Source organism: Bos indicus x Bos taurus, chromosome 5 (genome assembly GCF_003369695.1).
Source record: "Bos indicus x Bos taurus breed Angus x Brahman F1 hybrid chromosome 5, Bos_hybrid_MaternalHap_v2.0, whole genome shotgun sequence".
Lineage (NCBI taxonomy): Eukaryota > Metazoa > Chordata > Mammalia > Artiodactyla > Bovidae > Bos > Bos indicus x Bos taurus.
The window spans coordinates 86,833,823-86,857,760 of NC_040080.1; the positions used below are offsets into that span (position 1 = coordinate 86,833,823).

The 23,938-nt window shown below is 36.4% G+C and overlaps 1 protein-coding gene across 2 annotated transcripts in view; it reads right to left on the reverse strand.

Annotated features, from left to right (window-relative positions):
* Window positions 1-23,938, reverse strand: part of SLC38A4 (solute carrier family 38 member 4) — an 85,600-nt gene that overhangs the window by 44,250 nt on the left and 17,412 nt on the right. Inside the window, exon 1 of one of the 2 annotated variants that reach the window (XM_027542654.1) lies at window positions 6,551-6,657. The exons of the other annotated variant lie outside the window; for it this stretch is intronic. The gene's annotated coding sequence lies outside the window, so the exon portion shown is untranslated. Of the gene's footprint in view, window positions 1-6,550; window positions 6,658-23,938 lie in introns of those variants that run through there. 2 annotated transcript variants of the gene reach the window in all.

Consider the following 23,938-nt stretch of genomic DNA (forward strand, 5'->3'; position numbering starts at 1 on the left):
GGTCCTAAACTCCCCGTGTTTCAATCTACTCCCAAGACTTCATAAACCATGGACTCTCTAAATCACAGTTCTGGCCCAGGCCTTCCTTCTGACCTCCAGTTGCATATCTCCAGTGCCCTAATGTATATATATTTGTGTATCTCAAAGGCAGTTCAAATTCAACGTGCCTAAAATCTAACTTGTGACAGTTACTCCTTCTTCCAGTATTTCCAGTCCAAAGAATGTTGTCACCATTTATCCAGATCTTCACATCAGAAATATCAGTCTTCTAATTTTTTATCCTTAACATTTACTCCTTTCTAAAGTCTAGTTGATTTTGCAACAATTAAAGTATTTCTCAAATTAGTCCACTTCCTTCTATTGCTTCCACCATTGGTTTTGTCCAAACTTTCTTACATTGTCAATTGCTGCTGCTGCTGCTGCTGCTGCTGCTGCTGCTAAGTCGCTTTAGTCATGTTGGACTCTGTGCGACCCCACAGACAGCAGCCCACCAGGGTCTCCCGTCCCTGGGATTCTCCAGGCAAGAACACTGGAGTGGGTTGCCATTTCCTTCTCTAATGCATGAAAGTGAAAAGTCAAAGTGAAGTAGCTCAGTCGTATCTGACTCTTAGCGACCCCATGGACTGCAGCCTACCAGGCTCCTCCGTCCACGGGATTTTCCAGGCAAGAGTACTGGAGTGGGGTGCCATTGCCTTCTCCGTTTGTCAATTGCAACAATCATAATTGATACCTTCATCCTTTCTTGCCTACCCTCCCTCTCCTCATCCATTTTCTACAAATAGTCATATTGATCTTTTAAAAACAAAACTTAGATCATGTTGTTTATTTGCATAAAATCCTGTATTGTCTTCCCTTTACTCTTAGGATAATATATAAAATTCTCCACATGCCCACAAAGTTCCACATTGTCCCTCTACTCCTGATTTCACTCCTTCCACACTCTTCCCACCTCACTGTTCTAGGTATTCTGGCCTCCTTTCAGTTTCTGGGTCTCCCTGAGTTCTCTACCACCTCAGGCCATTTGCCTGATAAGACAGATTGCATAAAGAATGGCCCCTAATCCTAATTTTGGTCCTGGTCAAGGGACATCTTCTCACCAAAGTTGGAACACAGTTTCACAGCTCATATCTTTAGCTCTGAAGATTCTATTACTGATCTATTTTAAGGGAACAACAGCTAAAAGCACAATTTTAAAAGAATTAGAACATTACAAGAAACTAGATACACTGAGTCGTTTGCCTGCTGCACAAAGTAGGTCCTTTGAAGCATTTAGACTACAGCATAATTGCTAAACCTTAACACATGATTAATCAACATGGAAGTGTATAAAGATGGTATTTGTTTATTTATTCAACAAATACTGAGAATGAACTATAAGCCAGAAACTATGAAAGATAAAGCACGAATAAGACAGAATCCCTATACCTGATGAATTCTGTTTAGTAGAGAAAATAGATTTTTGAACAAGCTCTTATATTATAATCTTTACTTTTTTCTCTGAATAAATACTTATTAAACTAATCATTGAATCACTCCCTGGAGAGACTAGAAAAGAACAATGCTGTGACTGAAAAATATAATAACATAATACGTGTGTGTGCTCAGTCGCTCAGTCATGTCTGACTCTTCACGACCTCGTGGACTGCAGCCTGGCAGGCTCCTCTGTTCATGGAAAACTCCAGGCAAGAATACTGGAGTGAGTTGCTATTCCCTTCTCCAGGGGATCTTCCTGACCCAGGGATCAAACCTGGGTCTCCTGCATTGCAGGCAGCTTCTTTACTGTCTGAACCACCAGGGGAGCCCTTTTCATAATATAATATATAATATATTAGTTTTCATAGCCATAGATTCTTCTGCTGCTCCCTATCTCAGTACATGGCACTTCATAAGAAGTGCTCACAGTGAAACAGAGCAGGACCCGATAGTCCTTGCCCTCCTCCCCTTGTCCTCTGCCTGCCTTCTGCCTGTGGAAAACCTTAGTTAAAGAATAAGTTTAATCAGAGAAGTGAGAAATGCAGAAACAAAGGAAAACAGTCAAAGGAGACCAAATAATAATAATAATAATGTAGCCATTAAGCATAGTCAAGGACCTTCAGTTCTTTCTCAAGGGCTATAGATAATATTCTGAGCCATATCCTGTGAGCTGTCTTACAGATACTCAAACACCAGGTGGAAGAATTAACTAAACAATGACTAGACTGTACCCAAGACACGAGCGGCCACAATTCTGAGAACTGGCCAAAAAAAAATGGGAACAAATGGACCCTAGAACTGAAGATTAACTATACCCACAACAACCAAGATAAGACTGACCAGACCACCAAGGATCAATTTGAAGATGACTGTCAGAGCTGACTGTGCTGGTTTTGCACATAGCTCCCTCTGTCTATAAAAGCTCTAATCCCCTGCTCTTCAGGGAAGGTGGGGGCGGGGGCGGGGAGTTGGCCGTTGGACAGATGTCCGCCCTCCCCCATTCCATCCCAGTTGCCAGCATCTGAAATAAAGCAAACTTTCCTTTCCACCAACCTGCCTATGTATTGGCTTTTGGGGGGTCAAGCAGCCGGATCCCATACACCTTTCGGTAACAATAGGAGGGATCTGGCTGAACTTCCCAGGTGGTCCAGTGGCTAAGACTCTGTGCTCCCAGTGCAGGGGGGCCTGGGTTCAATCCCTGGTCAGGGAACTGAATCCCACATGCTGCAATCCTGTGTGTCGCAACTAAGACCAAGTGAAGCCAAATAAATAAAATAAATATTAAAAGAAAAAGAGGAATTTGGTTATCATTATAGGTACTTCCCCTTCTCTATACTGTGCCCCCTCTCCCATGTTCAATCTATCACCATGTCAATCTTTCTTGCAACATTTATTTAAAATTAATTTACTTTTCTCTCCATGACAATTATGTTAATCCAAATGACTACATGTTGAAGAACCCAAAATTATTTTTCTCATTACCTTTCAGAATAAAGTCAAATTTCCTAACATGCTATATAAGGCTCTACATAGCTTAACCCAGACAGAGCTCTTGAGTCCTGCATTGAATCACATGCCCCCCTTACTCACTAGATTCACTGGACTTCTTTCATTTCTTCATTGCCACCTCGAGACCTTTTTGACCTGCTGTTCCCTCTGCCTGGAATTCCCTTCCCCACATTCTTAACAAAGTGTCTCCCACAGTTAACTAAAAGAAACTAAAAATCTTTAAATGCCACACGGTCAGAGGGGCCCCATGTCTAAATTAGATTCTCCCATGGAACATGGTCTCCTCTTCCTTACAAACTCACCACACTTTGAACTTACATTTTTAGTTGTATGACTATTTGATAAATATTAATAACTGTCTCCTCTGCTAGGCAAAAAAATTCATGAAGGTGGGACAACGTCAGGTTTGTAGACTACACATATTTTCCATTATCTAGCACAGTACCTGGTGACATATTCTTCGAAGACCAAGGCAATTTTATATGACCTCCTTTATAAATGCAAGTACAATTCTTATTATAGCTTTATAGGTTAACATTTCAAAGTGAAATAGAAATGTTCCCTTCCGGTTCCCAAGAAGAAGAGCAGCTTTGCTGTACAAAGAATGTTCAAAATTCTTTTTTTTTTTTAATTTTATTTTATTTTTAAACTTTACATAATTGTATTAGTTTTGCCAAATATCAAAATGAATCCGCCACAGGTATACATGTGTTCCCCATCCTGAACCCTCCTCCCTCCTCCCTCCCCATACCATCCCTCTGGGTTGTCCCAGTGCACTAGCCCCAAGCATCCAGTATCCAGTATCGTGCATCAAACCTGGACTGGCAACTCATTTCTTACATGATATTTTACATGTTTCAATGCCATTCTCCCAAATCTTCCCACCCTCTCCCTCTCCCACAGAGTCCATAAGACTGTTAAAAACCAGATTTGATTTGACAGAACTTTCTATAGTCTAGCCTTTCTCGCTAATGAAGTTAGGTTTCTCTGCAATAGAGATTTTGCCAAAACAGACTGGATATTTGAGTCCAGTGATCTTCTGCATTGCCATTTTACTTTATTCATTCATTAAGGTGAAAAATCAAAATTTGAAACAAAAGTATTTGGAACACTCTCACCATTTAGAAGTCTTTGTTTCATCATACTTATTACATTATCTGAATGTCCTAAATAGCTGATTCCTTATATTTTTTAGTTATTAAACATTATATATAACATTTCTTTGTAGTATTATTTATAAACATTTATTTTACCTGATAAATGAAAGCACAAAAGGAGCTAAATTTCCCACCATTGCTATTTGTTTTTCATGCCAGTCCAGTTCTGATGAATCTACTCTGAAATCTAGGTTCAGGTAGCAGATTTTACCCTTCGGTTGGATGAGCAGGAAGTTGCTGATCTTACAGCAACTCACTCCAGTATTCTTTCCTAGGAAATCCCATGGACAGAGGAGCCTGGCAGGTTTCAGTTTATGGGGTCACAAGAGTTGGACATGACTTAGTGACTAAACCACCACCAATCACAACTTCTAAAAGCCAAATTATCTTGCATCAAAGGAGCTGATTTAAATCCACATCCAAAATATATTTTGGATAAATGAATATAGATTTGACAATGAAATGAATCTAATATTACCTTTATGTAAAATTCTCTTAAACAATTTCCCCAACAATGTCATTATAATCACATGTTGATACTCAGATGACTCATTAGTCTATGGCATGATTTCTCACAGAAATCAGCTTTCATAAAAGTGTTCACTGTCAGTCTGAAGTACATCTTACAAAAGAAACTGCCAATAATAGCAAAACTGTATTCACTTGACTTGGGCTTCACTGGTGGCTCAGATGGTAAAGAATCTCCCTGTAAAGCAGGAGACCAGGTTTGATCCCTGGGTCAGGAAGATCCACTGGAGAAGACAATGGCTATCCACTCCAGTATGCTTGCTTGGAGAATGCCATGGACAGAGGAGCCTGCTGGGCTATAGTCATTGGAGTCTCAAAGAGTCAGACATGACTGAGTGACTAAGCATGCACACATTCGCTTGACAACTTCGTATTGCTGGTACTAATATTTTAGCATTTTCATTCCCTTCCTCTACTTAGACATAGCTTAGAAATAATATCAAGGGAGAACTGTAAAGTTAAAAGAATTTACCATATGTTGAAGTCTTGTCCCTTTGCTAAGAATATTACATGTTTGCTAATATAAGAATTAAAGCAGCCTTTTGATGAAGTATAAAGGACTATTCATAAAATCCATATACATTATTTTACTTAAAAATTTTCTAGCTCTGCTCTTAGAAAAAGACATAGATTCTCTAGTCATCTTAAATATTAAGAAATAGCTTAAATTCCTGCATAAATTTTAGTTCCTATTTTCCCAAACAGTAGTTTGTTTCCAGAAGTGCACCTCAATATGTAGCATATTTAATATTACACAGTGAACTCCTTATGCTATCCATGTTAATGTGCAATATTTAATAATCTGTCATAAATTATGGATATACTAAATTCTAAATGTCTATATTCTATATAATAGATACTAGACCACCTGCAGAGGTACTTATTTCCTTCTGAAATAAACTATTTAACTTTTTAAAAGTTAACTCATATATTAAAAATAATAGCTTCCATAACCCTTAAAGCACACTGTATAACATAGTTTAAGAAAAGTCAAGAGTTGAGCTCTCAAAACTACATTTCTCAGCACTTAAATGTTACTGATATAATTCTTAGAAGTAGAAAGACTTTCCAGAAAATCCCAAAACACTATCTAAATATAAATCTGAAAAAATGGCAGATCTTTTCTTGTAAAACAAATGGCTATCTTTTCTAGGAAACATACCTAAATTTTTTTAGTTTGTCAAGAATAAAACTTAGTCAATGAATTGTCCATGAATATGATGTATATCATCATTTAAAATATTTTTTCACTGAGTTATGAAACAGTTTCATTATCATCTAGACATTTAATTAAAATAATCACCATATGCTCTATAAAAAGCTCAAAATACATTGAGAATTCTCCCACTGTCTGATAAATACATTTGAGGAGTACAGATCTAATTTTTAGATATGATTCCAGCCTTTCTATATCTAAAAGCTTTGCTTATATTCTACTAATCTGTCAGTTTCTTCCAGTAAATTTGCTGTAAAAATACTCCTTCACTAAAATGGTTACCTAAAAACACAAGCTAAGACACAACATTTTTTTTTTCTTTTGAAAATGAAGCCACCCAAACACTTAGCCTTTCACATCTGCTATAGTGGTATGATGTTCCTTCTTTGAGCAAACTAAGTTTTGGTGGGTGTTTTTGTTTTTAAGATAAAGAAAGTCTTTAATAACACTAAGCGTGTACATCTCAAAGGTTATACTTTTCCCTAAGACAAACTGTGTCAGCTTTTCATTCCAGAGCCTCCTCCCAGGATCTGGGTAAATAATTTCAATATTTGACAGTATATTGAATCGATTTTTTATAAGAAAAGCAATAAATAATCAATATCATAAAAAGAAGAAATGAAGCATTATTTCAACACTGTAAGTTTTCATGTAAAATCAGCTTTACCTTAATTATTTATCCAGTCCTGTGCAGTCTTTCCAAAATTGTTTGGCATAGCAGACCCCTGTTGCAGAGTTGACTTATGTGAAATTTTGGGGACCTAGACAATGATTTAAAGACCAGTGGGAGTGATCTAGGCAAGCCAATCACCACCAACCCCTCACCCCAACACCTCCCTCTGTTCAACTTGCGTCAGCTCTTAAAAAAATAGAGAAGCTAAATCAGTTTACTGTTGTACACTTGGATTAAACACCAGTTACACCAATTTCTGTTTGCTTTTAGAATTTTGGCTTTTATACAACAAAACAGTCACTTACTAAAAGCTTTACCTTTACCGCTATCTTTCTGTATCAAGATTCTACAGCTTGGTTGACTGATAAATCTGAAATGTTAATTTTTCTAGAGGTTTATGAACTGAAGTCAAATTAAAGTAATACCATAATAATGGAATCAGACTGTTTAATGAATTATTACAATCAGAAAGTGTAGAAAGTATTAAATAGCAGAAGAGTTATTTTCTTTGGAATCGTTGATTTTATTCAGAGGAAATGTTATATTAGAATAACAGACACTCGCAACAGCACCAGGTTACTCAAGGTGATGTGAGGCTGGAAAACATAAGCCCCTTCAGACTCTGCTACAATTTCAAAGGTAGTGTGCTGAGTAAGCAAAACATTATTTGGAGTTTTTAGAGAATTTCTAAATAGACATTTTCTCCCTTTCAAAAAAATCTACTTGACTTTCCATATATCAGAAGAAGAGTTAAAATGTGTTGGCAAATAATTCATTCTGTTATGAAAATGTATAAAGCAGACAACATTCTGAAAGTTAAGTGAGAAAACAGATTAAAAAATCAGTCCAGAATTAAGAGTTCTTTGCCTCTTTAATATTTATAACACCGATGGGCTCTCCAGTAACCAATCAAAAGAAATGCTAGATGCTAGATTGCAACAGTTGTGTCAATTTCCTATTTCTGGGGAAAAAAAAAAAGGACTAAACATTGTTCTTTGAGAAAATCTTATGTTGATGCAAGAAATTAAACATTAAGCAAAGTGTCCAATTATCCATTTCTCTTTTCCTTTTCAAATAGGCTCATTTCGTCTATTAACTTTAACATGGTATGTTTACTTTCATTTGTCTTTTAGTTCTGCTTCTTTATTTTTCAGAGTTACCTTGTAACTTTGTCCATGATCGGATGAAAAGTATTATGGTCTAGGGGAAAAATGATAACAAATACACTAATTTGTTGTCAACTGAAGCTCCAATACTTTGGCTACCTGATGTGAAGAGCCGACTCATTGGAAAAGACCCTGAGACTGGGAAAGATATAAGGCAGAAGGAGAAGGGGACAACAGAGGTTGAGATGGTTGGATGATATCACCAACTCAATGGACATGAGTTTGAGCAAACTCTGGGAGATGGTGAAGGACGGGGAAGCCTGGTGAGCTACAGTCCATAGGGTTGCAGAGTCGGACATGACTGAGCAACTGACCAACAACAACACTAATTTAAATTTCAGATGAATTTAAAGAATATTTCTTTTCAAGTTATTTCCATCATTTAATTGTCTTTCCAACTTAAGATTTTTTTCTGTTTGCAAAGTTATCAGATGAGTATAAAATTAAGAAAGCAAAAACCTGTGCTAATTGTTAGAAAATGAAATATTTGTGTTCTAGCAAAATTTAATAGTACAATTTTATTTCATAGTATATCTTCATGCAAAATAGAGTGGAGATAAATGAATAAATACCAACAGTTTTACCTCTCAAATTTTAAGTCTTGGCATCCATATAACTCTTATGTTCTTCAAGTTCACTAAGTAATTATAGCAAATTAGCATGCTGAATTAAAATGAAAAGTACACATAAGAGACTTCTATGAAGAGTTTTATATTTTTTTAGAACCTACTCTAGTTGCAAAATTCTTACCAGAAAACTTTCCTGACATTGACTCAAAAGTCAAATATACATAGATAAAAACTAACTTGACAAAAGTTGGCTAAATTAAAATGACTTAGGAACATTTTTATTGTTCAATTATTTTCCCCCTAGATGTCTGACATATTTGGACGTGCAAAGATTAACAAAGAAATGTATGGTTTGGTCTTGACAAAACTCATAGTAACTTTCCTTTCACAAGGAAAATACAGACTTAAGCATTATAGTTTTATGTTCTGAATATTTCTTAAATCATATCATTATGTAATTTCATATACATTTGGCAGTAGGTCTATTCTCTTTTGATTTTTAAAACATGAAAATGCCACATAATCTGATAGGATCTAATTTGGTACAAGCATCAGTGTACAAAGAGGTAATGAACCAGAATATGTACAGACTTTTAAAAAAATGAATAAAATGAAAAATATGTGGATAGTGAATAATGAAGCAAGTCTGAAGAATGAAATGACAGATATTATGATCCTTTTCGTAAGGAATTCATAGAAGTGCCACCAAGAACAGAGGTGGTTGAGGTGGGAAGTTGGTGAGACTTGGTTGAGGTGGGAAGTTGGTTTGCAAGGTGAAATATATGTCCACTTAAAGAGATACCCAGCTTCCAGATTACAATATGATTAATATTAGCAGAATTATATCATATACTCCAGGACTCTAGAAGAGGAAAAGTCCCCAGGGGGCTAAGATCATCCAAGATGACTTGAGGGAGCCTACTGATCTTGAAGAGGGCCTTAAAGTCTGGGTGAGACTCCAATGGGCAGAGATGAAAGGGAGAGCCATTTTGGACACAAAAGGTAGAAATGCTAGAAGCATATTCTGGCAACAGTGAAAACTAGTCTGGCTGCAGCAGAGACTTTTCAGAGAAAAACAGATTGGAATGGAATACTTTAGGCTATAAAAGGCATTAAATCTAGAGAACTCAGATTTCTGTGATCAAGATCTCTTGAAAGCTTCTGAAGAAAATCATAGGATCAGCAGGGAGGGATACAGGTGGGATGATAGGGTAGAGATGGAGAAGAGTTCAAGAAGGATGCTGAGGAGGCTGACTGCTGGCTTGGCTTTGGTGATATTTACCTATCTGAGAATAATGGCAGAAGAGAAGGCAAATGGAAAGGATTTGAAGTGGGGTCAATGGTAGTTTGACTCTTTCTTGTACTACTGTTTCTATTTATCACTTTCACTAGCTCACAACACATGGTGTGAATTTTATGTGATACTTCTCTTAGAAATAAGAAACTTGTAATGAAACCTTTATATTTCTTTATATAGAGAAAGAGAATATATGGTGGTAACTCATCCACTTCAGCACCCCATCAATCTGTGGTTCTCATTTTCAAATAGTACAGAGAAGATCCTAGAATGTATATCCCAATATGTTATCTAATAAAAGCACAAACTTTCTGACTCAAACTGATTCAGATCATACCCATGCATTAAATCAGATTTTTTTTTCTTGCCTGTATTTAAAAGCACTACTCATCTTGTTTCAAATTTCTACCTTCATCAATGTCTTTGAAGGAAAAGTTCCAGCTAGATAAAGTTAAAAATTGATCAACAATATATATATCCTTTAGCCAGACTATGGCATTTTGCAATGACATAGGGAAAGATAACATCTTGTTCTCATAATTGCACCCAAATTTCTAATTTTAGTCACTGGACAAAATAATACTTGGAAATACAATGTGGTTATAGCCAAATTGGAAGAATATGGGTAAAAACAGTAATGACTAAGAAACAAAATCACCTAATCTTTAATAATTTTGTATTGCCTTTGTATCTGTATTCAAGTGCTTTTCTTTGCTCCTACTTTAATTTCCCTTTAGGTCACCTACCTTTTTCCTTGCTTCTGTTTCTTTTTAACTTTTCTGTGCTACATTGTATTTTTTGTATTCTATTTTTAATTGGAAGATAATTGCTTTACAGTGTTGTGTTAGTTTCTGTCTTGCGACAATGTGAATCAGCCTTAAGCATACATATATCCCCTCCCTCTTGAACCTCCCTTCCACCCCCTCTATCCCACACCTCTAGGTTGTCACAGAGCACTGGGTTGAGCTCTCTGGATTGAGCAACTTCCCACCAACTATTTATTTTACATATGGTAATATATATGTTTCAAAGTTATTCTCTCAATTGCTATACTGTCTTTACGAGGCCTTATGCTTCAATAAGTTATCTTTTACAATTTCTAGGTTTTAGATTTTTGAACCCAAAATTGAACACAGTTGATCAGTTGCCAAGATTATAGATCTGTCCTCATCCTACAATATTAGTGCTTCCAAACACAGACAATATGTGAATTAATCCAACTGTTTTTTACAGTATTGTAGGTAATCAGCTACAATGACCAAGCCATTCCTAGAAATGGAAGACACTAGCATAACTGCAATTAGAAACAAGACTTTGATTACTTCCTTTTAACTTAGGATTTATTCTCTGGCTTTTGAGTTTCCGGCTTCCAAGGACAAAGAGCATTTGTGATCTTTACTGATGTCACTCTTTGGCCCTCCAAATTCTTCATCTTATCTTAGTATGAATACATTTTTTTAAAAAGAAGAAAAACCATATAGAAATGTTGCATAATTCTTCCTAAATCATTCAAATTACAGAATTCATGTTATCTTGGAGGTGATCTGAGTACATAGGTCCTTTGATTCATCTGCAGAGAGAGGGAAGCATAGATGTGCTATAGGTCTCTCTCTTCATAGTTATGAAATTATTAATCTCAACTTACAGAAAAAAATAAGGACTACAAGAAGAAAAAACTGTAAATATGACCCTCAAAAGCCACATACGAAATTAACTGTTAACATAGAAATACAAATGAATAATTTTCTTATTCTTCTTCGGCAGAGGATTCAAAAATGCTTTTTAAATTTTTAAAAAATCCAAAAGTGGATTTCTGAACTGTCATACATTTTTCAATGTTCCTATTTCACAAAATAACACCTCAACACACATATAATACAAGTGACTTTATGAAGAGCCTTATTTGATGATACCTTCTAAAAGTCTAAATTTGGGACCCTCTCAAATGTGAGTTCTCAAAAGGCTGCCCAGCCTGGCCCCAGGGAAAGGCTCTGCTTTTCTGTTCAGAAAAAAAAAAAAATTCCCGGACCAAGAGAACAACAATGACCCACATGTGCTGAGGAAATTGCTTGATGGATGGCGTCCCCCTGTCTTGAATCCAGCCTAAACCACCTTTACAGTTATACAATGGAGCATTCTGGAAATGTTTGAATAGTCACCGTGTTGCAAAATTAGCAAACAAGGTTGGGGCAGGTTGACAAATTTACTGACCTGGCCACAGACCTAAATAAAAATTCCTTTAGTCTCAGCTGATGAAAAAAAAAAAAAAGACTAGTTAGAAGACAGCTTATGTTGTTCATGTTTTGTTTTCTTCATTTTGCCTTTCAAGCAACTAAGATCCTTCTGGTCCATTTCATTTCTTGATCCCACATTGAAACGATGCAGAGAAAAGGGTATCTCAAGTTCATTCTAGGCTTCTGCCTGAGCGGCTACACCAAAGTGAAGAAAGATAAGATCTGTGGGGCCTGTGGATAATTATAACTTAAATAATGTACTGAAATTCTAAGTGTTAATTGTTGTTGTTTAGTTACAAAGTTGTGAACATGAACTGCAGCATGCCAGGTTTCCCTGTCCATCACCATTTTTTCCTAGAGTTTGTCCAAGTTCATGTCCATTGAGTCAGTGATGCCATCCAACCGTCTCATCCTCTGTTGCCCCCTTCTCCTCTTGCCCTCCATCTTTCCTTGCATCAGGGTCTTTTCCAATGGGTTGGCTTTTCACATCAGGGGGCCAAAATATTGGAGCTTCAGCTTCAGCACCAGTCCTTCCTTGTTTTATATGATTCCTATCATGTAAAATGCCTGCTTGAGAAAATAGCACTACTAGGAGATAGTGATTAAATTATAACAGCACTTCCTAAATAAATCACCTTGATAATTTAAGTTTTTCACACAGAATACAGTGTTAACATTGTGCTAAGACTGCCTTTCTAGCAAACAGCAATTAATGTTTTAAAAACTACATACTATCCGGGCGCAGCACATTAATTTTCCTTGCTTTCTCCCTTCCCTTTCCTTTCAAAGCAAATTCCCTTCCAAAACAATTTCTGGGCATTTGGATTTTGTAATTTCATCAGTGATTGGACTTTGTAATTCTGACGTCATCTTGCCTGGATTGGACAACCAATAGTTTCTTAAGCTGGGACCCGATAGGCTGCCAGGCTAAACTGGGAGGAGATAGACAGCAAAGGAGACAAAAACAAATCACCCAGCAGGATTATTAAAGGGAAGGGGCTCTCCAAAAAGGGAATGACACAAATCCATCCTGTACGAGAATCAGTGTCCCTAATAACAAAAGATATGCTTAAGCTGGCCTCTCCAGAATTTTGAAACCAGGCAAGCAAGTCTACGCTAAGGTGTTCTTCAAAGGAATTTGAGCTGAGTGAGACTTATAATAGTGATGTTGACATTTCTTAATGGACTTTTCTGGGAATGCAGATGATTTCCTGAGTCAGATCTCAGTAAGCGAGGGGGCAGCTCTCTCTCTCTGCTGAGCTGTAAGCAACCCCCAGGGCCAGGTCATGGTGAGGTCAGAGCTCTTTGCAGCATGTTGACAGATGTGCTGTCCTCTGCTACAAGGGTTAGCAGGAGCCAACATGGCAAGATTCACTGAACTATTTGTACTTTATGGGTTTTAGGAGTTAGGAATTATACTTCCTGGAGGGCTGGGTAACACCAGACTTTACTTAAATATAGGAAAGCTGACTCAGAAAAAGTAAATGTCTTGACCTCATTCAGCAGGACAGCAGTCAAGAGGGACATTTGGGCAGATGGTATACTCAGGAGGTTTGGGGATAAATTCGAGTATGTCTAGACAGCCAAGTTAGATTAGTTGTAAATAATTTCTTTTGTTTGTTTACCTTAATATTAGACTATGCCTGTTCACAGCAGGTATTGCATAAATGATGAATGAGTGAAAGTCCTTATTAAAGGTGCTGTCTCAATGTGTGCATCCAAAACAATTCTTTAGAACTTATTTAAGGGTTGCAACGAGAAACATTATAATTATTCTAAATGAGGATCATGCCGCATATTAAAAGGGAGTAGTTCCTTCTTGTGCTCAGAGACAGTTGTGAGATGGTATGGTGAATGTCCATACTACATGCAAGGAGCCATTAGTCCTTTTATAGAAAGCTGGATTCCTGGAATATTAAGCAGTAATCACCAATCATGTGTTCAAAGAATATTCAAATAATAATAAGAGCATGAGAAAATTCTAATTATAATAAGTTTTGAAAAGCAAGATACAAAATCTAACAATAATATGTTCCCAGTGTTGTTTTTAAAATTATACATTAATATATAAAAACATACGATATATATATTTTCAAGGGAAAGGGAAAAATGCCTTAGAGAATACATATCAGAATATAAAGAGTGGTTATTTCCAGATTGTGAAAATGTTGATAATCTTTCTTTTCTCATCTATCAGATCAGATCAGATCAGTCGCTCAGTCATGTCCAACTCTTTGCGACCCCATGAATCGTAGCACGCCAGGCCTCCCTGTGTATGGATTACTTTTACTATGAGAAAAACAATAAATACTATTAAAATACTAGGTTTTGTAAAAATTGTTAATCAATCCCAGACATTAGCCACAAACTAAATCTCTATTTTTAGTGAGAATATTTTGGATGCTTGACCAGAAACAATCAACTCTCTTTAAAAAAAAAAAAAAAAAAAATTCAGTTCTGAATGGGCATTTCAGTTATTTAAGGTATAGATAAAATTATCCATGTCCAGTGTATTCTGGAGGGATAGATTGTTTCTCTTCCCAATCAGCAAGAGGTACTGTAATAACTCTCAAAATATTATTGAGAAAAATAGAGATATTTAAATATATTTGGAGCCTCAATGTTTTCTCATAATGCTGTGAGACAGTCAGTTTCTGTTACAGCCTAGTAAGTAGTCATCTTCATTTATTCATTCAGTAAGTATTATTGAACACCTATGTGCCAGGCTTTATGGTAGGGGCTAAGGCAAGATAGCCCCTACCATAAAGCCTGGCACATAAGTGTTCAATAATACTTATTGAATGAATAAATGAAGATGACTGCTTAATTTAAAGGCTCAAGAGACAGTTTTCTATAACAGTTAACCTGGGGTATGCTCTAATGCACATTAATGAAGTCTCCTTTATGTACAGTTGGGAAGGGCCCCTGGAGGAGGAAATGGCAACCCACTCCAGTATTTTTGCCTAGAGAATCCCATGGACAGAGGAGCCTGATGGGCTACAGTCCATGGGGTTGCAAAAAGTCGGACACGACTGAGCAACTAATACTTTAATAATTAATAATAAAGCAAGATAGACAAAAATATAAGATCCAGTCTCTGTTCTCAAGAAGCCCTGGTCTCTCCAGGGAATCTGCTTAAGTAGGTCAGGATGCTATAATGAGGTATGTGAAGTGCCCAGGGGAATGGGGAGGGGAGTCAAAGAAGTGCAGCACCCAACTCAGCTTGAAAAGGACAGAGAAGACTTACCAGAGAGGTGACAGCTGGGCTTAGACTGAAAGAATAAACAAGAGCTGGCTAGGATCGATGGCATGGGGAGCAGACTGCAGGTAGAGAGACAGCACAAGAAAAAGCAAGAAGGCAAGAAGCAGCTCCCAGCTGTCTGGTGTCCCTGGAATGTTAAAAAAAACTTGACTGGCAAAGTCACTGGTGGGATCACAGGGGGTTAGGGCTCCATGTTTTTTCTCTATTCTGTTCAGTTCAGATGAGTTCATTTAAAAAGACTAGCCCAGCAATGCCACATAGAGCTCACAATTTCAGATATGTGAAGAAAATGTGCTTTGTCAGGAATGGTGATAGTTTAAGGCTACTGCAAACAGTAATAACAGCCACCAGGGTAGCGTGAGGCAATTCTTTCCTGCACTGTGTGAGCTGGGGTCACTGCTTTGTGTTTGCACCATCAGGGCTGTTGTATTATAATTTTCCTAAGAACAGAAAAATTCACGTTCATGAGGTATTTTGCTTAAAATGATGTAAATACATTATTTGTTGTTGAGTCACCAAGTTGTATCCATCTCTTTGCAACCCCATGGACTGCAGCACGCCAGGCTTCTCTGTCCCTCACCATCTCCTGGAGTTTGTCCAAGGTCATGTCCGTTAAATCGGTGATGCTATCCAACCATCTCATCCTCTGTGGTCCCCTTCTCCTCCTGCCTTCAATCTTTCCCAGCTTCAGGGTCTTTTCAAATGAGTCAATTCTTCTCATCAGATGGCCAAATAACTGGAGATTCCGCTTCAGCATCAGTCCTTCCAATGAATATTCAGGGTTGATTTCCTTTAAGATTGACTGGTTTGATCTCCTTGCAGTTCAAGAGACTCTCAAGGGTTTTCTCCAACACCACAGTACAAAAGCATCAATTCTTCAGTGCTCTGCCTTCTTTATGGCCCACCTCTCACATAACTACCATAATTATAAGACTTACAGGAATTGAATTTTTAACTATAGAAATCTTGACCCTTTCTTTAGTTATTCCTAGATATTTGAAGATTATATTTTAAGTTGCAATCTAAGGTTCAATCTATTTAAACTTCTCTCTTTTTTCCTTTTTCAAAGTTTTTATTAATTTGATTGCAAAAAATGTATGTCCGTCATGGTAAAGATGGTATATTTTCTAAGGCTATCAAAACAGAGAGAATTTTGTATCAAAGATGGCCAGAAAGCAGACATAAACTTTTTAATATGGATAAAACTAGGGCAAATTGTTTTGGTCAAAAAGAATTCCTACCATCTTTTAAATATTAAAACGGCAGGAAAGTATTATTACTGTGTTTTTGTACTGTCCTGGTACACTTTCCTTAATTATTTTAAAATACATCTAAGTGAGGATTGATAACCAAGTAAATTATATATGAGTAATATACTTAGTAATATTAATGTCCTAACTTTCAAGTGTCTACAGTCTCTAATTCTTTTTTTTATAGTATCTAGTATAGTGTAATAAATAACAATTGAAAGACTGATACTTGCTTTTTAATGATGGGTGATCTGATTTTTACATGCACATAAGACAATCATGGTGATGCAAATAATTTTGCTTGTGGCCTTTTTTCAATTTTAAAAGACTGATGACATTTCCTTTGAAACTTATGACTTTTAACAGCTTTTTCAGAGGAAGCCTCAGAGGAGTTCACATTTTCTGTCTTGAAACAGTCTCTCTTCATCCCTTCTAATCTTTGACACCCAAAGGATTTGAATGGCTAAACAAGGTCTCTCTCTTTTGTTATGCTAACATTTTCCATTGCACTTGATTCTAAAGATTTGGGTTCCTGGTCTAACTCCATCATTTACTAGCTGTGGAACTATCAACTCAGTAAACTCTGTGGGCCTTTGTTTTCTCATTTACAAAGAGTATATAATTCCTGAGGTGACAACAAGACCACCGGAAGAAGTAAATGAAATTCACCCGTTCATCTATTGAGGATCTACTGTGTGATGGAAAAACACTTATAAACATAACTATAGTTCATACTGGCAAAACAGTTATTTCTTTCTTCCCATAGAGTCCCTTTTGCCACCATTTGAACCACAAAACTTAGAAATGTAAATAGATGGTAACTATATTTATATAACTGTCAAAGAAATAGCAAAGTGGTTTTCCACTAGAGACTCTTTGGATGTAAAATTCTGATCATTGACATAAAATTCCTATCCTAAATATTTAAATAACTCATCAAAATTTTAGCAAGCTAAAAGGTGAATAACAGAATGAATTGTTTTTAATCTTTTTTTTTTTTTTCTTTCCTTTTCCTGTTTTCTATCAGTCAATTAGCAATCACTCATTTAGGGTGTAAACACTGAACACCTCTTATGTATGCTCCTATAACCGTGCCCATCAGTGTTTCCCTGTCTTTAGTCTCTCCTTCTACTTCTGAACATCTGGCTGTTTCTTCTGACAAACCCCGAGTCACAAGAATGACTGGAGAGCTTTACAGTTGGGTTGAGATATACAAGAGTTCTGTGGCTATCTATATATATCTTTTAAATTATATATTCTACATTACATATACGAAAGATCTGTATCTATGTTTACATTTATATCTATTAGGATTCACAGTGCTTTTTTCCCCTTTTAAAACAAACTTAGCTTTTGTCCTTTGGTTCATATGCTAGGGCACTATAAGTGCACTGTTGTTTTCTCACTGTAATTCCCAATTCTTCTACCAAACATGGAGTTGCCCTATGAAATGGAGAGCACACTGACTCTGGAGTCCAAATTCAAGGATTCAGATCTAAATCCTATCCTGCTGCCTACTAGTTGAAGGACTTTACAAAGCAGAGTTATTCCCTCCCTCCTCTGTGCTGTCTCTGCTTTCTAAAAGCTTTGCTACCATGCCAACATGCTCTCTTAGTATATTTGTCTACAGTAGCTTCTAGGCTTTGAAGTCCTCAGGAGCAGACACTGTGTCTCATTTAGTGTAGTTGAATCTAGTATAGGTTCTGGACTTTGACTGCCTAGACTTTAATCTGATTCTTATCGCTTCATAATCGTCTGACTTTGGGCAAGTTGTTTTTTATCTCCATGTCTCAGTTTCCTCTTTTGTAAAAAGGAGATAATAATGCCTCCCTCACCCTGCTGTTGTGGAGATTAACAAGTCCCTATTTGTAGAACATTTAGAAGAGTTTCTGACACATAATAAATATTATGTATTTGTTATATGTGTATGCTTAAAGAATTGTCTCTAACTTCGAAAGCTAATATGGTAGTTATTTTCTTTGTTGAAAAGTAGATAAAGAAATTTAAATATTCTAGAACTCAGTCTTTAAAATTGTGCCTAATAAGAACCATTATGACCGTGAGGATGAAATGAGATAATGGATATTTAAGCATTATAGACATAAAAAGTATTTTTGTGGCTGTTTGGTTATAAGGGCAATGTGACATTAGCAAAATCATTCATAGAATTAAATTGGTTTCAACACCTTTTGGTTTGAAAGTATTGTCACTGTTTATTAGAGTATTATTTCATCTGTTAAACTATTGATTAGTGCTGTTGAAAAGCTAGAAAACGGCAGGTTTTGACCCTGACCCGTGGAATCTCAGAAAGCAACCTCATAATAAGATACCGTTTGCAATACATGTTTTTGTTTAACATTAACCAACCTGTGAAGCTGAACAGTACCACGGTACATATTTACCTCTGAATGTGTCCTCAAGAGACAGTGTTTAAACATGCAAATGTGCTGGTAGATCTAGGGAGGTTTGATTTGGCTTGCTTTAGATTTTTTTTTTCCTATAAGATTGACAAAACACGAAGACCCCCAAATGTACCAAGACACATGTTTCAGATGCCACAATAAATGATTGACCTTTTGCTTACACTATGGGATTTGAGATTGCTGGCCTTCTTGTACTAATTCTCAAATTGTCCACCCACATAGGTTTGTCTAATCAGGACCAGTTGATTCAAAGGTAAGACCTTTTTAATCATTATGAATCAGTGTCTGGATAAGCTGGCAACATGAATGGATGACTGGCTCTCTTTGAGGCAGCTTCTTGATCAAAGAAGGACCCTACAACTTCCATTTCCTTATCTCTTAAATGCAGGGAAGTCTTATAAGCATGCTCATATGCTACTTCTCACTAATTTCCAGTTAACTTGTATAAGACTGCTTAGATTTGAGTTGAAGTTTAAATGACTAGCACGTCAAATTTTTTATTTTTTTATTACCTCCAGGTCAATTTATTCTTGGAAATTTAGAGATAAGGAAACATATATGCAGGTGTTTTCATACAGAAAGCATTATAGAAACGAAAAACAACATTAAAAATCTTTAGTAGTCTTATCAAACATTCTTATGCTTTTTGGGAAACAGGACATTTTTTCCTGGGTGGTATGGGTAGAAATGGAAATAAACACAATGCTGGTAAAAGTTGGTGCTATCCATCCTGATATTTTACTTTCTGTCCATCTTTTCCTCTTTCAAACAGTTGGTCTTCCAATTGCTGACATAATGAACTGTTCTCACATGAGTGTACTTGTACTGACATCAAGTCCTGTCTTTCTCCTAAACAGAATAATGTTGAAGTATATTTATTATATCAATAATGTCTCGAGACTTAATACTTATCTAGACTACTAAGACTCATGGTCTCAACGATGCGGTTTAATTTTCAGAAGATAAATTTAGTTGTTTTTTAAATCTGCCCATTTGGTGGTAGGATAACAATAACTAGTCTGTTGTACTGCTCATTGTCCAATGTGTCACCATGTAGACTGGTTTTCCTGGGGCAATTGTTAAGTAAACATGATTTTTATCACTCCCATGCCCGATTATGAAAAGCATCAACAGGAGAGAGAGCTACAATATGAAACAGAAAAAAAAATGAGACTGCAGTGAGTTGTTGAAAGTATCTCCCAAAGATTTTTCTCCATGTTTTTTGGTCATGTATTTGTCATAGGAAATATAGCTTAAATATTTCTTTTATATCTGGTATAGATAGTATTTACTGCACTAATATAAGGATTTAGAAGTATGTGGCAAAGAGATGAAACACATGTTTAGATGTCTTCTCACTCCAGCTAAAATGAAAAATATGAGACTCTTTTTATTTTTTTTCTAGGATTTTAGTGAATAAAAGTGTTCAGTTTCCATATGCATTGTCACCAAATTTAGACCTACCCATGAGGAATGTCTAGGTATACGTACAGGTCATTTTCAAAGTGTAGAAACAGATGCAGTCATATGGCCTCCTGAGTTTCCACCGCAAATGCTTAAGAAACAATTTTCTTTCAAAGCTTTGCATTATCTCATCTAATCATACTTAGTTATTCTCTGTTGTGACCACTAAAATTATATTTGAGAATAATTGTACATCAGATAGTATGCCTACATTGAGCAGATTTGGTAGGGGAGGAATAACTTTTCAGAGATTCTATTTATAAAAAGTTAAAAAGCACCTATCTCGATCTCTGTGTATAGCTCTATGGATCAAATGGAAATGGTCTTTGTTTTGTATCTTGGATAGACTGATAAATTAAGACATTTTATTTTCTATTATATTGCTTTTTCCTTCTTTTTTGTTCTTATTTTTGCAAGGAACACAGTAACTTTGGGTGTTCATTTGAAGGACTGATGTTGAAGCTGAAACTCCAATACTTTGGCCACCTAATGCAAAGAGCTGACTCATTTGAAAAGACCCTGATGCTGGGCAAGATTGAGGGCAGGAGGAGAAGGGGACGACAGAGGATGAGATGGTTGGATGGCATCACCAACTCGACAGACGTGGGTTTGGGTGGACTCCAAGAGTTGGTGATGGACAGGGAGGCCTGGCATGCTGCAGTTCATGGGGTCACAAAGAGTCGGACACAACTGAGCAACTGAACTGAACACAGTAACTTATTAAAGAAGATATATGCATTTGTTACTTACTTTTCCACAAATGGGATCATATATGTACAGATATATGCCAGGCTCCTCTGCCCATCGGATTTTCCAGGCAAGAATATTGGAGTGGGTTGCCCTGCAGGGGATCTTCCCAACCCAGAGATTGAACCCTCAGTCTCTTATATCTCCTGCATATGGAGGCAGATTCTTTACCACTAGCGCCACCTCTATAGAAGTAAGCAAATATTAGTTGTTGCTGTTGGTTGTATATTTTTAAGTACTTGAACCATATGAAATAGCCTAGGAATTTAATGTTTTTATGAGAACCCTCTTAAACAGTAGATTATTTTTGACTCAGAAGAGCAATTATCATGTACTAAGTGAAGTCACTCAGTCGTGTCCAATTCTTTGTGACCCCACGGATTGTAGCCCACTATGCTCTTCCATAAACATTTCATTCTGTATTCTTGGCTGAAAACCAGGTGGCAAATTTAATTCCTCGGCCTACTAGCAAACATTCCAGGAATAGCCTCCAAACTTTTGTTATTTGCAATATTCACAGATCCCCAGGAGAAATAACTTCCTTTCGTGGGCTCCTTTGAGAGAATAGCATTGAAACATGTATATTACCATATGTGAAACAAATCACCAGTCCAGGTTCGACGCATGAGACAAGGCACTCAGGGCTGGTTCACTGGGATGACCCTGAGGGATGGGATGGGGAGGGAGGTGGGAGGGGGGTCCAGGATGGGGGACGCATGTACACCCCTGGCTGACTCATGTCTATGTATGGCAAAAACCACCACAATATTGTAAAGTAATTAGCCTCCAATTAAATTACTTAATTAAAAATAAAAGTCAGCCTTTTAAGCATTAGCATTCATTGTCTTGTGTTAACTTGCCTTGGAGTTAACATTTCAAACATAGGAAACCCTGAAAACATATATATTCATAAGAGAAATACTGACATGCTCTCGATGCTTCCAGCTACCTCTGCCTGCTGTGATGTCTGTTTACTCTGGTCTGGTATTTATTAAAATATACAAATTTGCCATAGCAACCATTGCAACACAAAGCCTATATGTGTTTCTAAGATAAGGAGAACCTTTTTTTTTTTTTTTAAAGAAACATACAAAAATATGCTAGTTGTCCAAGTACAGATTAGATATTCTGCAAAATGGAAATGTGTATAGTAATAACATTTTTATATGGAACCATAAGAATATTTTTAAATACTTAGACTGTTTCTAAGTACCTATTATTGCTACCACTATTATTTTTTAAAAAAGAAATCTGAAAGTTGTGGTGTATTTGGATATATAACAGTGAATCTGGCAAAGAAGACAGACACAGCAGTGTAAGAATTTGAGTTAATGGCTATCATTTTACAAAAAATACATGATTTGTAAATATAATGTCTTATTTTTATTTTCCATGACATTTGACATTTTGTTTTCAAGTTTATTTGTTAAAAGTGAACATTGTAGAGCCTGAAAAAACCCACTCTATATCTTTTTAAAGAACAAGTAAAAAACATTCCTTCTCTTTTTATGCTGAAAAAGTGATTTGTGCTTTATTGTCAGGAGAGCAGGTGACTGGGCCTTCCTTTGGCCTCAATATTTGGTATATTTGTTGGCTTAAACCCCATGAAATTTGAAGCCCAACACACTTGACTATTTCCATGCTTTCCCTATTCAAAAGTGGGTTGCCTCCATCTATTTTTCTCACTTAATTTTGGTAGAGAATAAAGGAATAAAAAAAAATATTCACAATGTATTCACATAGGTTATTGAATCATTTTTTCTAATTTTTTTATAAAACTTAATAAATCTAGAAACTGAGGACATATACCTATATTAGTTTTATTGAAAGAATTACAAAGAGACACAAGTTAGCTTTTTATTTCAATTCAGATCAAAATTCTTAAAAAGTAAGTAGGTAGAAAGCAATAGCTCAGAGGGATTGAGGAATCTGGGTATAGAATAACTTCTCACCAATTGAGAGCATTAAACTTCTGAAAAGTCCATGAGAGGAGAATTCCAGGTTGCATAATTCAATATCTTAAGGGAAGATATGTTTTACAGGGTTAGGGCCAAGCCTGAGTGAATCCGCAAAATACTTTTACACTCATATAAGTAAAAATATCACCGATGATATTATTACATATTTTAAATTGATGATGATAAATACAGTTAAATTCCAACTCCTCACCTTTTGCCCATGAAAATGTCCCTAGAATCTTAAATTTTGCTGTTGCATAGCAGATTATAACAAAAAATTAACTATTATTTACCCTGGTGGCTCAGTGGTAAAGAATCTGCCTGCCAATGCTGGAGATGCAGGTTTGACCCCTGGGTCTGGAAAATCCCCTGGAGTAGGAAATGGCAATCACTCCAGTATTCTTGCCTGAGAAATCCAATGGACTGAGGAGCCTAGAGGGTTATAGCCCGTGGGGTCAAAAAGAGTCAGACACGACTTAGTGACTAAACAATAAAATCAATTACTTAATGAGATAATAGAAACTTATTATGAATAGAAGCTAAATGTCCTTTGAAAAGTATTTTCTAGTATATATGGCTAACATAAGCATAAGGTGTTAATTCTCTTACCTTTTCAACAAATAGAACAAAGGGAAATCAAACTAAAGTTAAATGTTGATAGGTTTTGGGAAAGTTTTGCTTTTGACCTTCACCTTGGAAAATAAAACCTGAATTCTCATCTGGCATAATAGCAGGGAAAGCTTATAAGTATGACTGTCATAATCCATCTGAGCATCTTCTCTTATGGGATAATCAAAGGGTTTGGGTCATTCCTCTTCGGGGAGTCTTTTGTCAACTATTGGTAGACTGTAGGGGCATGTTGATGGGTTCCACCACACTAGAGTGTTAAAGAAGGCAGCTTAGTCAAATCACAAAACCAATGAATCACCTCTGCACAAGTCACATTTTCAATCGCTCCAACCCCATTTCTCCATTTTATTTAAATATTATTTAATATTGATTTTTTTAACTT